An 18893-nucleotide genomic window follows, 5' to 3' on the forward strand; every position below is an offset into this window, starting at 1 on the left:
CTAATGTATCTCTAGGACAGTCCTATATACCTTTTACACTGGATCCTGCTTTATGGTATAGCACTGAAGTCTGTGCTATTCTGCCCAGCAAATAAAATCCAATAAAGGCCACTATCCGTATTTGCCAGATCACTTGATGTACACAGCAAATGTACCACAAAATGTGGTAAGAAAAGAAATCTTATTTTATATCTTTGCTTTTGGGCCATGACTTTGGAATCCTGCAACCAGATTCCAGCCTTTTAAATCGAAATGGAGATTTTAGACTTGGGCATAATGCTTAGGTATGGAAATTCTGGATACTTATCTACACAACTATAACTGTTGTATTACACTAACTTGGATAAAAGTGTACTTTCCCTTTATGATGAACATACATAGGGAGAAGTCTTCTTCACACCTATAGACAGCAAAATATTTCCATGTTCTCATCTAACTTGGTAGCGCCAATGGGACAGGTTGACTAAAACTGGAAAGTGTAGGGTTTGGGTGCAATATTAACCAATACTGATCACAGCCCAAAGTTTTGTTGAGGGTCTATACATACAGTATCCTGTTAAAGGAGTACTCCGGTGCACACTTTTTTCCTTTTATCCCGTCCGGGCTGCAAAATAAAAGAAAACACACTTTCTCTTACCTGCCAACGAGGCCCCGGAGCTCCGGTACAGGTGTTCAGTCCCCGGGCTGTATTCTTCTTACTTCCTGTTAGCCCGGCACGTCACACGGAGCTTCAGCCTATCACCAGCCGAGGCAGGACATCGCTGCGGCCGATGATAGGCTGAAGCTCCGTGTGACGTGCCGGGCTAACAGGAAGTAAGAAGAATACAGCCCAGGGACCGAACACCTGTACCGGAGCTCCGGGGGCTCGTTGGCAGGTAAGAGAAAGTGTTTTCTTTTATTTTGCAGCCCGGACGGGATAAAAGGAAAAAAGTGCGCGTCGGAGTACTCTTTTAAACATTAAAGAAATGAGATTGGAGACACTTATACATTAAAATATATTATAAAAAGTATATATGTATATAGAGGGAAAACAAACACTTCCACTGGATGGAGATTGAATCGGCGTCACTCCAACACAGACCCACATAAGGTTATTATGAACAGATAAAGGTAAGTATCCATGCAAACATGCTCGGTATATAGTATGGACCATGGATCCTTCCCACCACTTAACTACAATAGAGCTGGTACCGGGATACATATACATACCAAGTATAAGACAATCAGTAAAATGAGGGTCTGCTGGAGCGAGGCCACCCTCTTTTTACTGATTGTCTTATACTTGGTATGTATATGTATTCCGATACCAGCTCTATTGTAGTTATGTGGTGGGAAGGATCCATGGTCCCTACTATATACCGAGCATGTTTGCATGGATACTTACCTTTATCTGTTCATAATAACCTTGACGCCGATTCACTCTCCATCCAGTGGAAGTGTTAGTTTTCCCTCTATATACTTTTTATAACATATATTTTAATGTATATCAACAAAATTATATATTTTATTCTTGTAATAAGAGTCTACTCATTTCTTTAATGTTTAATTTTGTGTAGGAGTACACATTAGGTCATTATGCCAGTATACACTTGGTAATATAGGCATTTATTATTGATACTGAGCTTTATATCTTTTTTGCTGTAGTAGTACAGTATCCTGTGCATATTCAATGAACAGGACTTGAAGCTGCAGATTTAAAGCTGTGATTATTTAGTTTACACTGAACTCTGCAGCATCACATCCTGCTCATCAAACATGCACAGGATACGGTCATTTTTTGCTGCAGATTTTGCTTCCCATTAAAGTCAATAAGCAGCAAAATCTGCCACAAATATATAGACGTGTGAACTGACCCGAAAGGGGTGATGGCACACATCAGAGCACACACTTTCCCACTATCCCCCATGCTTGCATGTACAGTACAGAACAATGAAGTGAGCTGAACCGAGCATGCCTGATCGTGGATGCTGTGGATGGTCCTAACCAGGGAAGACAGGCCAAAACAAAGAAGGCACATGGGGATAAGTGTGTGTATACGGTAATTAATAGACACACACTTTCAGTAATGCCTGTAAAAAAAATTGGTACATTTTACATAATGCATCAGGTCAGACCTATTTATCTTTATGGTAAAACAGCCCTACTCGATCGCTCATTAGTTCAGGTACTTAGTGCTGTAGCACAGTGCAGCACTGCCCGGGCTCCCCAAGCTATCACTCCCCGGATTAACCATTTCATGGGATTATTGAACTACGACAGGCTGTACTTTGTGTAATTGAGATCAATGGGAGGCTGCAGCAAGCAGAATCTGCACTGAATATCCTTGTGGAAATTCAGTAGTGTGAACATACCTTTCCTGTGCGTGTAATTGCTCCCCGAAGCTGATGCACTGTTCACACGGCAGAATTTTTGCGCCAGATGTTTCTGTGGATGCAGGAATTGGAATTTCCACAACAGAAAGTATAGACATGTCTATTCTTTCTGTGGATTAGGCAAGCAAATTCATTGCAGTCTATGAGACGGTGCATTTCTGATCGGTCCTAGCGCCTGCCGGATTAGTCAAACATATGGAATGTCCACATTTTTTTTTTTATGTGCGGACGTCCCGCACATTTTCCGCCATGTGAACCTGGATTTAAATCTTCCAGAATTTAGGCTGTGTGGACTTTGTTGTGCCTGCAGTAAGAATATCATACCACCTTCATAAATTGTTACTGGTGTACATGCAATCCTGAGAGTAATGGCAGGTCTAAAAGTGTGAGGGTGGGATGGGCGCTGTTGCTAAGCGGTCATCCTTTCCCTAGAGAAAATGTAGTTTGCAGGTCACAGATTCCTGCAAACGCTTTCTCTTCGGGAGACAGCCACCTAGCAACAGCTGTTAGGGTGCTTTCACACCATGTTTCCAGCCTATGGCTGCTGGATCCAGCTGGGGGAGGGGAAAACCATGCACTCCCGTACCCCAGCCGCACTGGCACTGAAATCCATTGACTTTAATGAGCCAACCGGAGTCACCGTTTGACTTCGGTTGGCTCATTTCTGCCCCGTATCCGGTTTTGTGACCAGACCTAAAAACTGTAGTATACTACGGTGTTAGGTCCGGTCAGAAAACAGGATACGGGTCAAAAATGAGCCGTGGATTTTATACTAGGAGAACAAGGTGTATTGGACAAAAACACACACATATATGTATATATATATATATATATATATATATATATATATACATACACACATACATACACACACACACACACACAGTGGTCCCTCAACATACGATGGTAATTCGTTCCAAACGACCCATCGTTTGTCGAATCCATCATATGTTGAGGGATCCGTGCAATGTAAAGTATAGGAAGTTATACTCATCTGTCCCCCGCCGCTCCGGACCAGGTCCTCACCACTCTCGATGCTGTCCCAGGGGCTCCCGATGCTGTCCCGCTGCTCCGGCGTCTTCTTCGGGATCCTCGGGCTTCTTCCGCATCTTCTCCGGTGTCTGGGCTGATGACGTTATTTCGCTGCTGCGCCGGCACGGCGTGCGTAGTGACGTAATAACGACGCCGGAAAGCGAGGCCCGGACCCTGGAGAAGATACAGAAGACGCCGGAGGATCGCAAAGTGGACCCGGAGCAGCGGGGATAGGCAAGTGAACCTGTCCGGGATGCTTAAACTGCTATCCGACAGCAGCTTAAAGCATTTTGCGCTGTCGGATAGCAGTTAATGCGATGGCCCCGACATATAAAAGCATCGTATGTCGATTTGATAATATGTCGGGGCCATCGCATGTTGGGAGGTTACTGTATATACATATATACACACACACTTAGGTGTTTAGATTTTATAGGTCCGACTACACTTGTTAAATATGGGTTTATTCGCACATTACATGTAAATTATTTATATGAAATGCGGGATGGGGTAGTACTGATTGTATATATTTGTCTAGTATATGCTACACTTATATTGATTTTATTGTATATATATAGTATAAGCTATATGAATTTATGAATCTATAATGCAATTTATAATATAATTACATACAGTTGGAATTACTGTATGACCTTATTACATATAGCTGGAATAAGAATGAGTGTAATAAATATATTCTATTATTTAGTATGATAAACAGTTCCCTGCCAATATATCTATTTATATCTATTAATGCATTGCTAATAAATATCACACTGCTGATCAATAACCACCAACTCATAATGCAGGTCAGTAAATGTATTCTCAGTTGCAGGAATAATTATAGACTGGAGGATATATTATGGTATGGCTATAAGACCTGTATTACCTGAGGTACTTAGCAGTTACTGTCACATACAGAGATTACGTTTCTTGCGCATATAGATGCGAATACCTGGTACTATCCGGAATTCAGTGCATGTGCAACATGTACAGCGGGTTTCTGATAGAATACAAGTCTCTGACAAGGTCTCTGCGCTGCCGTCAGAAGCGGTTATGGAGATGATGTCACCAGGTGATATAGGTCTTTTATAACAGATTGTTTCAGATAGGAGCTCTCTGTAAGTGACGTGGAGCATATGGCTCATTCAATTGGATACAATTTGACTGTCTGTGGTGATTGGTTTGTATTTGTGGACTCAGGTTGATGATGATGAGAGATGGTCTATAAATATTACTTGGGGCCATTTAGCAGGATGTTTGCCTCATGTTTCTCCTGAAGACAATGCTAATGCACTGAAACATGTAGGGGGGGGGGGGGGGGGGGGGCAAAATAAATTGGTTTTAAGACAACTTACTGTCCCCTATGAATGGAGACGCACTAGGGGTACTGCAAACGCCTGAGTGATCTACAATATACATCCAGAAAGATAAAATTGTATGGAAAGATAAAATTGTATTATACTATATACAGTTATATCTTTTAATTCACTTTATCACAATTTATATTTTATTTTATATTGAGAGAACAAAAGCTATATTTTAAAGGAAGGGATCAAAAGGGGATTTAGTGCCCCAGGCCTTTGTGTCCTGGGTTTTTGTGAATAATATTAATTGGAATCCTTTAACGTTGGGGCATTTTGTAGGGATCGACCGATTATCGGTTTGGCCGATATTATCGGCCGATAATCACGATTTTGGGCATTATCGGTATCGGCAATTACCTTGCCGATAATAAACTAATCCCCCCCCCCCCCCACCGCTGTCGGTGATAGGACTCAGGACCCCAGACAGAAAGGGGGAGAGAAGCGGGTGGCGGCGGCGGTATATGGCACCGCAAAAGCCACTGCAGTTCATTGATTTAAAGTGCCCGCTTAAAATCAATGATCTGCAGCGGTGTCACGGGGGGATAAATAGCTGATAACTTATACCGGAATATCGGTATAAGTTAAGTTATCAGCTATCGGCCCTAACCTCCACCGATTATCGGTATTGGCCCTAAAAACCAGATATCGGTCAATCCCTAGTATTTTGTGATAATTCATTTGAATGGGACAGTTCCCAATCATCTGGCATCTCAGTTTGTATGCCGGATGGTTGGACACGCCGGACGGTAACAGGCAGCAGACCACATCTTGCTGCGTTCCCCTGTTCGGCAATTACAAACAATGGACGCCGGATTCTTTACAACTGATGCACTTGTGGCATCAGAAGTATTTTTGCAGTGGGCATCAATTTATCATTTGCGACTTTTGTATCTGCTCTATGCATTGTATGATCAAACAAAAGAAGCCTTATAGCATCATCTTTACCACTTTCATAAAGTGTTTAAAACAATCCAGGAGACATAAATATAGGGGATTATTCCTTGGATGATACTTGCCTAATGTGAATCCAGTTAGGCTGTGGTTACACATTCAGGTTTATAATTGCAGTTACCAAATTTAAAGCCAGGAACGGTTCAGAAAACACCTTAGTCTCCCCCCCCTTTATACATGTCATCCAGTTATGATATATGCTGGGTTTTGTTTAAAATAATCACAATTAAAAACCTAAAGTGTGTACACAGCCTTAGTGAGTGAACAACTAGGGAGAAAATGATTGTTGATTGTGCAAGAAATTTTTTAATTAACATAGAATTATTACTTATTGCTGAACAATTAATGCAGGTAGAGATAAATCATATGTTACAGATAAGACTCATGAGGATAAAATGGCTGCTAGCCACGAAACTCTGTTTTAGGCTGAATGTTTTTTAGGGGGGGGGGGGAAAGCTACACGTTAAAATGATCTATTAGGTTGGATGAAGAATACAGCATTGAAATGAAAACTAAGCTTCAAACTTAATATAAAACTTAAAGGGGTACTCCAGTGGAAAACTATATTTTTGTAATGAACTGTAGCCAGAAAGTTATACAGATTTGTAAATTACTTCTATTTAAAAATCTTATCTTAATCCTTCCAGTACTACTTAGCTGTTGTATGCTCCACAGGAAGTTGTGTAGTTCTTCCAGTCTGATCACATGCTCTCTGCTGACACCTCTGTCCATGTCAGGAACTGTCCAGAGCTGAAGAGGTTTGCTATGGGGATTTATTCCTGCTCTGGACAGTTCCTGACATGGACAGAGGTGGGAGCAGAGAGCACTGTGGTCAGACAGGAAAGAACAATTCAACTTCCTGTGAAGCATACAGTATCTGACAAGTACTGGAAGTATTAGGATAATTAAATAGATTACACATCTGTTTCATTTATTGGCACCAGTTGATTTAAAAATAAATAAATTTGTTTTTCACCGGAGTACCCCTTTAATGGGGGATATTTATCAAAACCTGCGCAGAAGAGTGTTGCAGTTGATCATAGCAACCAACCAGATTGCTTCTTTTATGTTTCAGAGGCCTCTTAATGCCAGAAAAATTTTCAGTCTAATGTAATAGAAAAAATCTCAGCACTTGTAGGAATAATGCTTCTTCTGTATTTTATTATGAAATGCAATATTACAGCAAATGAAATGCAGCACACACTGCGGCTGGATAGCCTTACTGAACTGCACAATTATCTGCACATCAACATGTGTTTATATAGACATGAGAGGCACCTCATTAATACGTCATTAGTTACCATAGAAACCAAGTAAACAAAACATAAATATAAGAAACATAGATCCAAATACTTGACTGTATATTGAAAGTCGCCATTTCTATCTATTCAAGTGGGTCTCTAAACAAAAAATCATAAGCAATAGAGAATAAGACAACCATGCATATATATTATACTGGACAAAAAGAAAAATTATTAATAGAATCAGGAATACCTATAAATTACACTAAATGACTAATCTCGTAGTCCCTGCTAATTCCCCGTGGTTCCAGGGTATCCAGTTTATGGATCAAAAATGCCTCCTGTCTCAATAGGAGTTTTTTAATACTCCCTCCTCTGCATGGGGTAAAACCTCTTTGATAACATGAAACTACAATTGTACAATGTTGTGCCCCCTCTTTTTGAAATGTGCAGGTATCGGGGAATAGTAAATTACTACAATGGATTGTAGACGTGTCTATTTATGTGGTCTCCTACACACTGGGATGTCTCCCCAACATATAGGAGACCACATGGACACTTAAGTAGATAACTTTTATTTGATTTACACGTTAAAAAAAAATATATATATATAACTTGGGTGTTTGATACACACCGAAGGGGGTATTCTGAAACTCCTGTATTTCAGGGTATGCTTTACCTAAAATAGAACAATGTACACGTATAACCGCATCGATCTTACCCATCAAAGGGTGATACGTTCTGACAAATGGGATACGATTCTCCGTACATCTATTCTCCTGGGGTCTACCTGTGGAAATGGCATTTATCACCCTGTCGGGGTACCCTCTGACTCTAAATTTGTTGGATAGTTCCCCCAAGCGTATTTCTCTTTTATGGAAGGGTCCGTAACAATTTCTGAGAGAAAGGAATAGATGTTTTAATAGCTGGGGGATGAGCACTTCTATAGCATAACAAGCTATTCTTATCTGTTGGTTTCTGATAGAGGTCTGTATACAGACCACCCTTGCCATCTTTCAGTAGGAGGGTATCCAAAAATTTACCTGCACAGTATCCACTGACATTGTGAATTTTAATTCATCCCAGATGTCATTCAAATGATCAAAATAGATCCAGAGTCGATTTTTTTGCTCATGATTTTTTGTTTACAGAGACCTACTTGAATAGAAATGGCGTCTTTCTCAAGTATTTGGATCTAGGTTTCTTTGATTTATGTTTTTGTTTACTTGGTTTCTATGGTAACTAATGACGTATTAACGAGGTGCCTCTCAAGTCTATATAAACAGGGGTTGATGTGCAAATAATTGTGCAGTTGAGAAAGGCTATCCAGCCGCAACGCGTACTGCGTTTCATTAGCTGTAATATTGCATGCCATAATAAAATACAGAAGACGCATTATTCCTACGAGTGCCGGGATTCCTTCCATTACATTGTACTATTTATCCACGGGCACCGGACTTTGTAGTAGTGCCGACCAACTCCTATACAAGTTTTCAGTCTAGCACTTGGTAAATGCCCTTTAGTCAGTTCTCAACAGTCCCAAGTTGTATTGTAATGCTTTCTCCGGTACACAGGCCAGTTATGATCTTCTATACGAGAACCAGTTATATTTTTCAGAATATTATACATTGGTAAAATAAGGGAATGAGCACAAGGGTTATGATGTAAGACTGACAGCCTTCTGACATATCTTCTTGTGATCTCACAAGGACAAACCACGGATTCTAGGATCAGACTATTTGTGTCAGCTCAACACAATTATACAAAGCCATTTATTTTACTTTAAACCATGTAAGCTAAACATTAGAAATAGGGCTCCAATCTTGGACAGATGTAAAGCATGATTGACAGCCCCGGTCAATGCTCTGCTGCCTAAGCAGACAGTGCAGCGCGATGACGCGGGATGTCTATCATGCTGAGGAGGAGTGAACACAGGACAGCAGACGGGACTAGGCGAGTATAGCTCCCTGTCCAGGAAAGACTTTCTAACTTAATAGCCTCCCCATCCCTGGGACAAGAACATCTCCTGGGTATGGTGAGGAAGAGTTTGCCACACGTTATATACAGTAGAATCTCACGACAGGTTCCCTTTAAACTGTGAATGAATATGTGGACACAGGAATAGGCATTATGAAATGTCTAGTCTACAAAGAAAGTTGTAGAACAAATACAAAGGAAATTTGTGCAATGTTGTATATGGGAATTTCTGAAATTGATACATTTAAATAATACATTTTCCTAACCCACAGTACTGCTTAGGGCCTTATCGTAGATGTGTCATCCAGATCCTTTTTCAGCCATTATGCCCTGGCTGATATGATATAAAACAAACTGGACTTACCTACGTCACTCCTTTGGCGTCCCTGAGTCGCCATTCCAGTCCCCCACTGCTGTCTTCTTTCTGGTTGCCCATGATCAATGCATCAAACTGCAGCTCGGCTAATCGCCGACCTTGGCCAGCGATAGGCTAAGCGGCAGCGTAATGTATTGAGCCCTGGTCTTCATGCTGGTGCTGAGGCTCAATGCATCACACTGTCGCTCAATTTATCACCGGACAAGGAGGGGATATCGCTGCGGCCAGTGATTAGCTGCGACATGTTGACCAGGGGCAACCAGGAAGAAGACAATAGCAGAGGACTCAGGCGGTGATACCGGGGCCCCAAGGAAGCTGGTGAGTGCCATTTGTTGTTTTAGCTGCTGGCAGCTGGGGCATAATTGAAGAAAAGTTTTTTGCGCCACCAATTGTACTTTGTAATGAAATCACTCATTAAACCACAAAATCTACAGTGAAACAAAAGTAAAATTATAATTATTTTTTTTTCACACAAAAACGGTCTAAAGAAAATGATAAATGTCGGCCTATAACTTTTTGTATGAAGATTAGTATGCCTAAAATTGTCCTCTTCTGACCCCTAGAACTATTCTATTTTTCCATATACAGGGATGTATGAGGGCTCACCTCCAGCGCTCCCGTTGTGCACTTCTCCGGTCCCCGGGTGCAATCCTCTTCCTGAGCTGCAGTGTGACGCTTGGGCCCAGGTTCACATCGGGCCCCAGTGTGTCATGCTGCTGTTTAGCTGGCCGAGGCAGGACATCACTGAGTGGTTGGCTCAGCAGTAGTATGACACACTCTGCCAAGATGTCACTCCAGGCCAAAAACCATGCTGCAGCTCAGGAAGAGTATTGCACCCCTGGACCGGAACAGGGCACAGCGGGAGATCTGGAAGGGAGTAGAGTTTTTTTCTCTATAATATAGTAGGGCCATTCTTCTAATGCCTCCCTGTTACATCCTCATCTCGTATTATACCCCAGAGCTGTACCCACAATTCAGCTGGTGAGGTCACTGTGTACATACATTACATTACTTATCCTGTACTGATCCTGAGTTAGTTTTCATTCTGCAACGGATGTAAAAGAAACTGGGGAGCATCCCATTAGTCAACTCTGTTTCCTTAGAAGACTAGGTAAGTGACTTTCTGTTTCCATGGAAAGTAATGTAATGTGACCTTGCATTTACTGCAATGGATAGATTTTTCACAATGGGTGCCACCCATTGGACAAAATCTCACTATTTTAGTAAATGCAAGGTCACATTACATTACTTAGCCTGTACTGATCCTGAGTTATATTCTGTATTATACTCCAGAGCTGTACTCACTATTCTGCTGGTGGGGTCACTGTGTACATACATTACATATCCTGTACTGATCCGGAGTTATATCCTGTATTACACTCCAGATCTGTACTTACTATTCTGCTGGTGAGGTCACCTGTACTCATCCTGAGTTATATCCTGTATATATCCTGTATATATAAAATTGCAATGTGAACAAGGCATTATGTAATGCCACACTAGCAGCTAATATTTATACCAGTAGACATTTGCAAGTCCTACCCAAGAGATACCTCTGTTCATTGGGGAACATTTATCAAGTGACAATCATAGTGTATCTGTTGTTGATCTTATTGAATTCCTATACGTTGCATAACATAGGTCACACAATTTGCCCGGCCTTTTAAGTGAAATGCTTCTTCCTTAGACCACCACATGGCTGGTGTACGTGTATGCCAGTAATCTGCAGCAATAATGCACATATTTAGGTCACTTTATGTGCTGCATACTTCACTCCAGTTTGTGGTACAAATCTCCAACATTTTGCTTAGGACATATTCATATCACAATTGGTACCACTAAGGCACATATATACGTAAAAACCGGCTCAAATATCAGTTACTGACGTTTCCGTGCTCAGATTGGCACAGCAGTCATTCAAAGTGATGACCCCAATGTTCTGGTTATTTTCTCAGTTTTGGGTTAGACTGAAAAACATGGGGGGAGATTTATCATTGTTGTCTTTTAAAAGTGTGTTTTGAAGTCATTTATTTTTGCTTTGGTTTTGTTTACATGCAACATATTTATCATACTATATTGGGAGGGGTTGATAAATTTGGCGTATGTGAGCAAAAAACAATATATCACTTCAGAACACCATTTTGCATCATTCCCCCTCTCCTCATGACTTTTTGGCACCAAAATAAATAAAAAAAGACTGACTTTTTCAAAACTGCTTTCCAATGGCAATTTCATAAGTCATTTCTGGGCTGGTGTGGATTTGTGGGGTTTTGGAGGGGCTTTTTAATGTCCTGTTATATTTAGAGCTTGAGAGGGAGTTATAGATAACATGGCCCCTTCCATGCACTTTGCTTCCTTTCTTTCAATAATTTCTCTCTTTTCAGAAATAAAATGAAGAGGGTATATACCTCTTCCTACAGAAACCTGAAGGGATATCCTCACAATGCCTTTCTTTATGTTCTCATATCAACTGGCTCCAGAAAGTTAAACAGATTTGTAAATTACTTCTATTAAAAAAAAATCTTAAGCCTTCCAATAATTATCAGCTGCTGAAGTTGAGTTGTTATTTTCTGTTTGGCAACAGTGCTCTCTGCTGACATCTCTTCTTGTCTCAGGAACTGCACAGAGTAGAAGAGGTTTGCTATGGGGATTCTGCTTCTACTCTGGACAGTTCCCGAGACAGGTACCATCAGAGAGCATTTCAACAGAAAAGAACAACTCAACTTCAGCAGCTCACAAGTACTGAAAGGATTAAGATTTTTTTTAATAAAAGTAATTTAAAAATTAGGTTTAACTTTCTGGAGCCAATTTTTTTTTTTTTTTTTTTTAATTTATTAAGTTTTTTCCTGGATAACCCTTTTAAATAGATATACATCTAAATCCTGAGTGATGGACACCTATGCTGGTCATGATTTACTACAGAGCCTGGTCTTTATATTCATCTGAAGACTCCAGTGTGCAGCAGTAAAAGCTATTCAGTATAGACAGTATTTATCTCAGAACACAGATAAGGAGGAATAATGTCTGTATTATACAATATATTAGTCAGAAGATGTTTCTACCTCATGGTTACAACTGAAATCTTTCAGTAATTCTATGACGTATGTCTGGCTAGAATTACAGTTTTCTCAGGATGTTAGAAAAAAAAAAAAACTGACAAGAAATAAATTATATATATTCCCACTTACTAACAATTTATAGTAATTTGGGAATTCGTGGCAATTCTGTGGTAAAAATCCACAGAATTTGCTGCTGTACCTGGAAATATATATATATATATATATATATATATATATATATATATATATAAATGAAACTTCCTAAAAAAAATTACTGGGCAAAGTTTTAGCTGAGGGGAAGTCCCATCCCCAGTCAGGACCTCCCCTAAAGCAGCAGCGGCCACACTTATGTTTCCAAGTTCTTTTCTCTGGGCCTGCGCTTGTGACGGCGCCTTAGCTGGGCCACAAAGTGTTCTCGTTGGTAAAGCTATTAAGAGAGGCACCCACTGAGGGGGAGGAGGTCCTTGTTGGGATACACAAAGGAACATTCAAGAGCTAGGAGTATCCTTCATCTAGGTTAAGGCTACATTCACATCTCGTGTTTTTTACATACAGTTGGAGTATCAGTTTCTTGCTTCCCTAAACGCAAAACAAAAATCTGACAAAAAACTGACACAACTGTATGTATTTTGATGCTCAATGTGTTTTGCATTGAGTCTGTTATAAAAATCGCATACGTTTTTTATAACATGAAAGACCCCAAAACGGACCAACCCGTGCCCAAAACTGTAGTAGACCATGGTTTTACGCATGGAGAAAAAAAAACATAAGAAGAAAACCATACACAACCATGTACATCTTGTTGGGTACGGTTTTGAATGATGTCAATGAATATGTTTTTTCATACAGAGGCATACAAGTCTCACATTGAAAACCGTATACGGCAACAGTGTGTAAAAAAAGTGATGTGAATGCCCCCTTTTCTGTGCGATGGGCTCTACAGAATTCTGCATAAATTTATAGACAATACACTTCAACGAGATTCTGCTGTCCCATTCACACAGCAGAATTTCTGCAGCAGGAATTCCATTGAAGAGAAATGGCTATAAATTCTTGCAGAATGTTCATGCAGAATTCAGTGCAGAATTTAGTGCTGAAATTCTGCCCTGTGGACCCAGCTTAATGCAGTTTCGGGTAGATTCTGCAGAAAGAATGAACATGTTCATTCTTCGGTGGAACTCTGAACTGCAGTGGAAATTCTGCAGTGTGAACAATACAACAGAATCCCAGGGGTACTCAGATGAGATGTCTGATCATGGGGGGGGGGTCCAGCCGCTGGGACCCCGCTTGATCTCTGGCCAGGCACCCCAGCGTCCTTAACATTTATGTTTAGAATGCCGGCTTCGAGCGGCCGTGGTCGTGACATCACACCCCTGCCATTCATGTCAAGGAAGGGGGGGGGGCACCACAGCTATCACAACCCCCTCCATAGACTTTCAGAATGCCAGGGTAACGGGATCAGACATCTTATCCCCTAAAGTATAAGGGATAAGATATCTAGGAGGGGAGGTACCCCTTTAAGTAAAGGGGTGGCTGCTGCAAGTGGAATCCACACAGAATTTTGGGAGTGTGACTAAACCATTAGTGTTAGCTTTGTACTAGCAAAATATATCCAGAAAAATAGTGCAAAGTAACAAAACAAAAAAATTTAAAAAAAAAACATGTATATGTTATGCAATGCTTTTTTTTTTATTTATTTTTTTAATTATGTATTTTTTTTTAATGACGTAAGTTAATGTAAACTGATTGTGCAGTATGTCACACAGCCGGCAATGTGAACATAGCCTTACATATACTTTTCAAAAGTGTGTAATGTATACATTAAATGTAAACACAAACAGAATAAACCTTTCTGATTAAGGCTGCATTCATACCTCCTTTCCAGCCTATGGTTGCCGGATCCGGCTGGGGGAGGGGAAAACCGGGTGCTCCTGTACCCCAGCAGGACCGGCGCTGAAATCCATTTACTTTAATGAGCTGACCGGAGTCAAACTCCGGTCGGCTGTATTTTGACCCGTATGCGGTTTCCTGACCGGACCTAAAATCGTAGTATACAACGGTGTTAAATCCAGTCACAAAACCGGATACAGGTCAAAAATGAGCCGACCGGAGTTTGACTCCGGTTGGCTCATTAAAGTAAATAGATTTCAGCGCCGGTCCGGCTGGGGTACAGGAGCACCTGGTTTTCCCCTCCCCTAGCCGGATATGGCAACCGTAGGCTGAAAACGAGGTGTGAATGAAGCCGCTGCTATTTCTTTTAGGAGACTGTTGCAGATTGTGTAAAAAAATGCCACTATGACAGAAGACAGTGAATGGGCTCTGTTGGTGTCAGTTATGACAGATTGGCCACCATTTTCACTGCTCTGATCCTGTGATGAAGAAGAACAATGGAAAAAGCCCAAAATTGCTGTATAGCTGCAGTATTGTGTGTCTATTAAAGAGATTGTCTGAGAATAGTATTTTTCGTCTAGGATTACTGATATTTGCGTCCCTTACTGATATTCATGTCCCTTAAGAATCCCTTAGGATTACTGATATTCGCGTCCCTTAAGATTCCATTTAGACCAATACCAGTCCCCACACATTGCTTCTTCATTTCAGTGACAAGTCATCAGGACACCACTGTGGCCAGTGATTGGCTGTACTGGGGCAGTACTGCTGGAATGACTCGCCACTGAGATCAAAAGAAAGCAAGGATGGGGAGGACAGGCACCTGTCTGAACGAAAGCTGTGGAGAATTGGGGGAAAAGAGTGTCACTGTACATTTATAGCATGCCCATAGGTCTGGCCAAGCACATTTGAACACATACGTGGCAACAGATATTCCTCCAAACCAGGCCCCCATAACCCTCCACTGAGCATTTGTATCCAATAGGGAGAGGGGAATAAGTGGCTGTCAGACACTTCTAGAGGCAGGTTCTCCCCAGTGACAAAGGGTTGGGCATACAACAACATGAGCCATCAGTGTAGCATTGAGACACCCCATGCACATTAGATGGTTGGCTGGCTTGGATGGTAGACTTCTTAAAGTTGGTGTGTTATTGATTATTGTGCTTGCCATACACATTAGATGAATCTGGTTTTATTTGCAGTGAAATTGGAACCTGTGCAGACTTGCATGTTGACATGGTTTTGGCCACATTGCATGAACTCAGCCTAAGGGTGCACCAGAAAAGAAGGTGGAGAAGCTTACTCCCTGCCAGGTTATGTAGGGCACGAGTGCTGAAGAAAACATGAGGCAATGCCATGTCAACCTGCCTCCATCAAGCTTACTGCTAGGATGTGCCATGTCTTCTCTATGCGGCATTCATGCCTAGGTTGCATTGTCTCTGAACGCTCGCCTGTGGAGAAAGAAGGAACACACCCCCTTTCTTCATATCATAGCACTGAAAAATATGTGGAGGCACTGGTCAGGACACACAGGACACAACATACAGATAATCAATGAGACTCCGCCAGGTCTGGGCACGGCCAGTCTGAAGGCTGGAATAACAGCTTCATGCTCTTCTTATGTGCCCAGGTGAATTGGGGAGATGCTGGAGCTGTACAATGTGTAATGGATGGAATAAAAGGAAAGTAAAAGCAGTGAAGAGGGGAAGGCTGGGGAGCCATAGCAATGCAGGCAGATGGGCAGTGACACATACAGCAGCCATTCCTGCTGCTCCTCCAGGACCAATCCTCAGCAACACCAACAAATCACCAGCATACAAATACTACTTCACCGCAGAACAGCAGCACACACTATGGGAGGCAGCAGGGTGACAGCACCTAATGCCCCCCTATGACCTGAAGGGGTACAGACAAGAAGTGGACTGCCAACAGGGTCTGGGGGCAGTACTGGGGAACAAATGGTTAACAGCAAACCTGTCCTGGCACAACACAGGGTAGTAACACGTCATAATGCTGTATACATTGTGCCCCCTCACCCATGACAGCACCTGGCAGCTGACAAGAGAAGCACTGGGGGAGGGGGCACCACAATGCCCGGGCACACACACTGACAGGAGGGGGGTGTGGAAAGGACAGTCACTGCCAGGCCTGCCCGGGAGTACCAGGCCTCCACCCCCAGACAGCAGCCTCAGCCCGGCAGTCAGAACACAACAGTGAGCCCTCCTGACGACCCACCGCGCTACCCCGGCCTAGGCTTCCCCTCCTCCTCCCCCCCATGTGACCCGTCCACAGACACTTACCTGCCGCGACGCCTTCACTAGTCGGTCCCTGTGCTGGGCGTCGGTCACACGGTGAGGGGTATCGCGGTAAGCGGGCTTCGGGGCTCTGACTCCCCGGTGGTCTCCTCACAGCAGCGCTCACACCCCTCTTCTTGCCTCTCCGCCGCCCTCCCCCTCTCTACACGCTCCCCAGCGTACAGCCCTCAGCGACCCACAGCGGATTGGACGAGGCACTGCACACCACGTGACGCCAGGACGGCGGACCGCGATTGGACGAGCTGGGGGCGGGGCTACGGAGAGCTGTCACTCACACAAGCCTTAACATAGCCACAACGTCTGCTCCTATAGAACAATGGGGACGTGCGGCTGTAGCTGTATCAACCTCCTATACAGAGCACAACATACTAAACCTCGCAACACGTACACACATCAAGCGGTAACGCATCTCCACACATCTGTCCGCAGGCACCTCCCGCCACACGTCACGGAAAAGGCGGCACCAATCCTTACAAGCTGGCACTTGGAAACAGACCTGGCGCCTGTGATTGGTTACTAGGTGAGTGACGTCAGCCAGGCATAGCTGTGCCTCGAAGAAGGTTCTCGAAAGCGGAGGAGGGTGACGAGAGTTACGAGCTGTCGGCTCCTGGGAGCGGCTCCCCAATCTTCCTCTCCGGTTATGTTTCTCGTCTCCTGTGTGTAACGTGCGGGCCGCCATTGTTGCTTTCGCCTTCACTATTGTTGTGATGGCGCAGTGAGTATTGTCCTCTAGAGGCTTCGGGCGCATGCGCGAACTATTTGGACGGGTTGTGACGTCACTTGCGGCAGTGACGCAATTGTCTGTGTCAGCGGCCGTTGTTGGAATTTAATGGTGGTAACTGCAATGTGGGAAGGTGCCCTCTGTTTATAGCAAGTGCTGGTTAATACCTGCCTCATTGGAAACATGGCTTGTTACTATGGCAACTGACGGTTTAGTAGCTTAGAACAGTGTTTCCCAACCAGAGTGCCTCCAGCTGTTGCCAAACTACACCTGGACAGCCGAAGGCTGTCCAGGCATGCTGGGAGTTGTAGTTTGGCAACAGCTGGAGGCACCCTGGTTGGGAAACATTGGCTTAGAGTATACTGGATCAGTGGATGATGTGACACCTGCTGTTTGCTATCTATAGTCCTGATCTAATATTCCCTCATACAGTGTTCTGCAACTTGTGGCTCTTCAGTTATTTTAACCCCTTAAGGATGCAGGATTTTTCAGTTTTTGCACTTTTGTTTTTTCCTCCTTACCTTTTAAAAATCATAACCCTTTCAATTTTCCACCTAAAAATCCATATTATGGCTTATTTTTTTGCGTCACCAATTCTACTTTGTAATTACATCAGTCATTGTACCCAAAAATCTACAGCGAAACAGAAAAAATCATTGTGCGACAAAATCGAAGAAAAAACACAATTTTGTAACTTTTGGGGGCTTCCGTTTCTACGCAGTGCATATTTAGGTAAAAATGACACCTTATCATTATTCTGTAGGTCCATACGGTTGAAATGATTCCCTACTTATATAGGTTTGATATTGTCGCACTTCTGGAAAAAATCATAACTACATGCAGGAAAATATATACGTTTAAAAATGTCATTTTTTGACCCCTATAACTTTTTTATTTTTTCATGTATAGGGCGGTATGAGGACTCATTTTTTGCACCGTGATCTGAAGTTTTTTACCTGTACCATTTTTGTTTTGATCGGACTTTTTGATCACTTTTTATAAATTTTTTTAATGGTATAAAAAATGACCCAAAATTTGTACTTTGGAATTTTTTGGAGCGTACGCCATTGACCGTGCAGTTTAATTAACGATATATTTTTATATTTCGGACATTTACGCACACGGCAATACCACATATGTTTATTTTTTTTATGGGAAAACGGGAGTAATTCAAACTTTTATTAGGGAAGGGGTTAAATGACCTTTATTAACTTTTTTTTTTTTTTCTCGCAGTGTTATAGGTCCCATAGGGACCTATAACACTGCACACACTGATCTCCTATGCTGATCACAGGCATGTATTAACACGCCTGTTGATCAGTGTTATCAGCGCTCGACTGCTCCTGCCTGGATCTCAGGCACGGAGCAGTCATTCTTCGATTGGACACTGAGGAGGCAGGTAAGGGCCCTCCCGGTGTTCTGTAAGCTGTTCGGGACACCGATTTCCCCGCAGCGGTCCTGAGCAGCCGGGTTACTTTCACTTCAGACGCAGCGGTCAGCTGCGATCGGTGATGTCCTGTATTAGCCGCGGGTCCCGGCCGTTGATAGCCGCCGGGGACACCGCGGCATATCGTGGGAGCCGGCGGAGGACG

The 18893-nt window shown here is 42.6% G+C and overlaps 1 protein-coding gene across 6 annotated transcripts in view; it reads right to left on the reverse strand.

Annotated features, from left to right (window-relative positions):
• The window catches only part of ANKRD12 (ankyrin repeat domain 12), a 124448-nt gene extending 107221 nt beyond the window's left edge, over positions 1–17227 (reverse strand). For 3 of the 6 annotated variants that reach the window (XM_056521582.1, XM_056521581.1, XM_056521579.1), the window contains exon 1: positions 16566–16857. The gene's annotated coding sequence lies outside the window, so the exon portion shown is untranslated. Of the gene's footprint in view, positions 1–16565; positions 16859–16968 lie in introns of those variants that run through there. The other 3 variants (XM_056521578.1, XM_056521577.1, XM_056521576.1) reach the window with 3 other exon arrangements.
• Positions 17228–18893: the final 1666 nt, after the last annotated feature.

This window comes from Hyla sarda, chromosome 5 (genome assembly GCF_029499605.1).
Source record: "Hyla sarda isolate aHylSar1 chromosome 5, aHylSar1.hap1, whole genome shotgun sequence".
Taxonomy (NCBI): Eukaryota; Metazoa; Chordata; class Amphibia; order Anura; family Hylidae; genus Hyla; species Hyla sarda.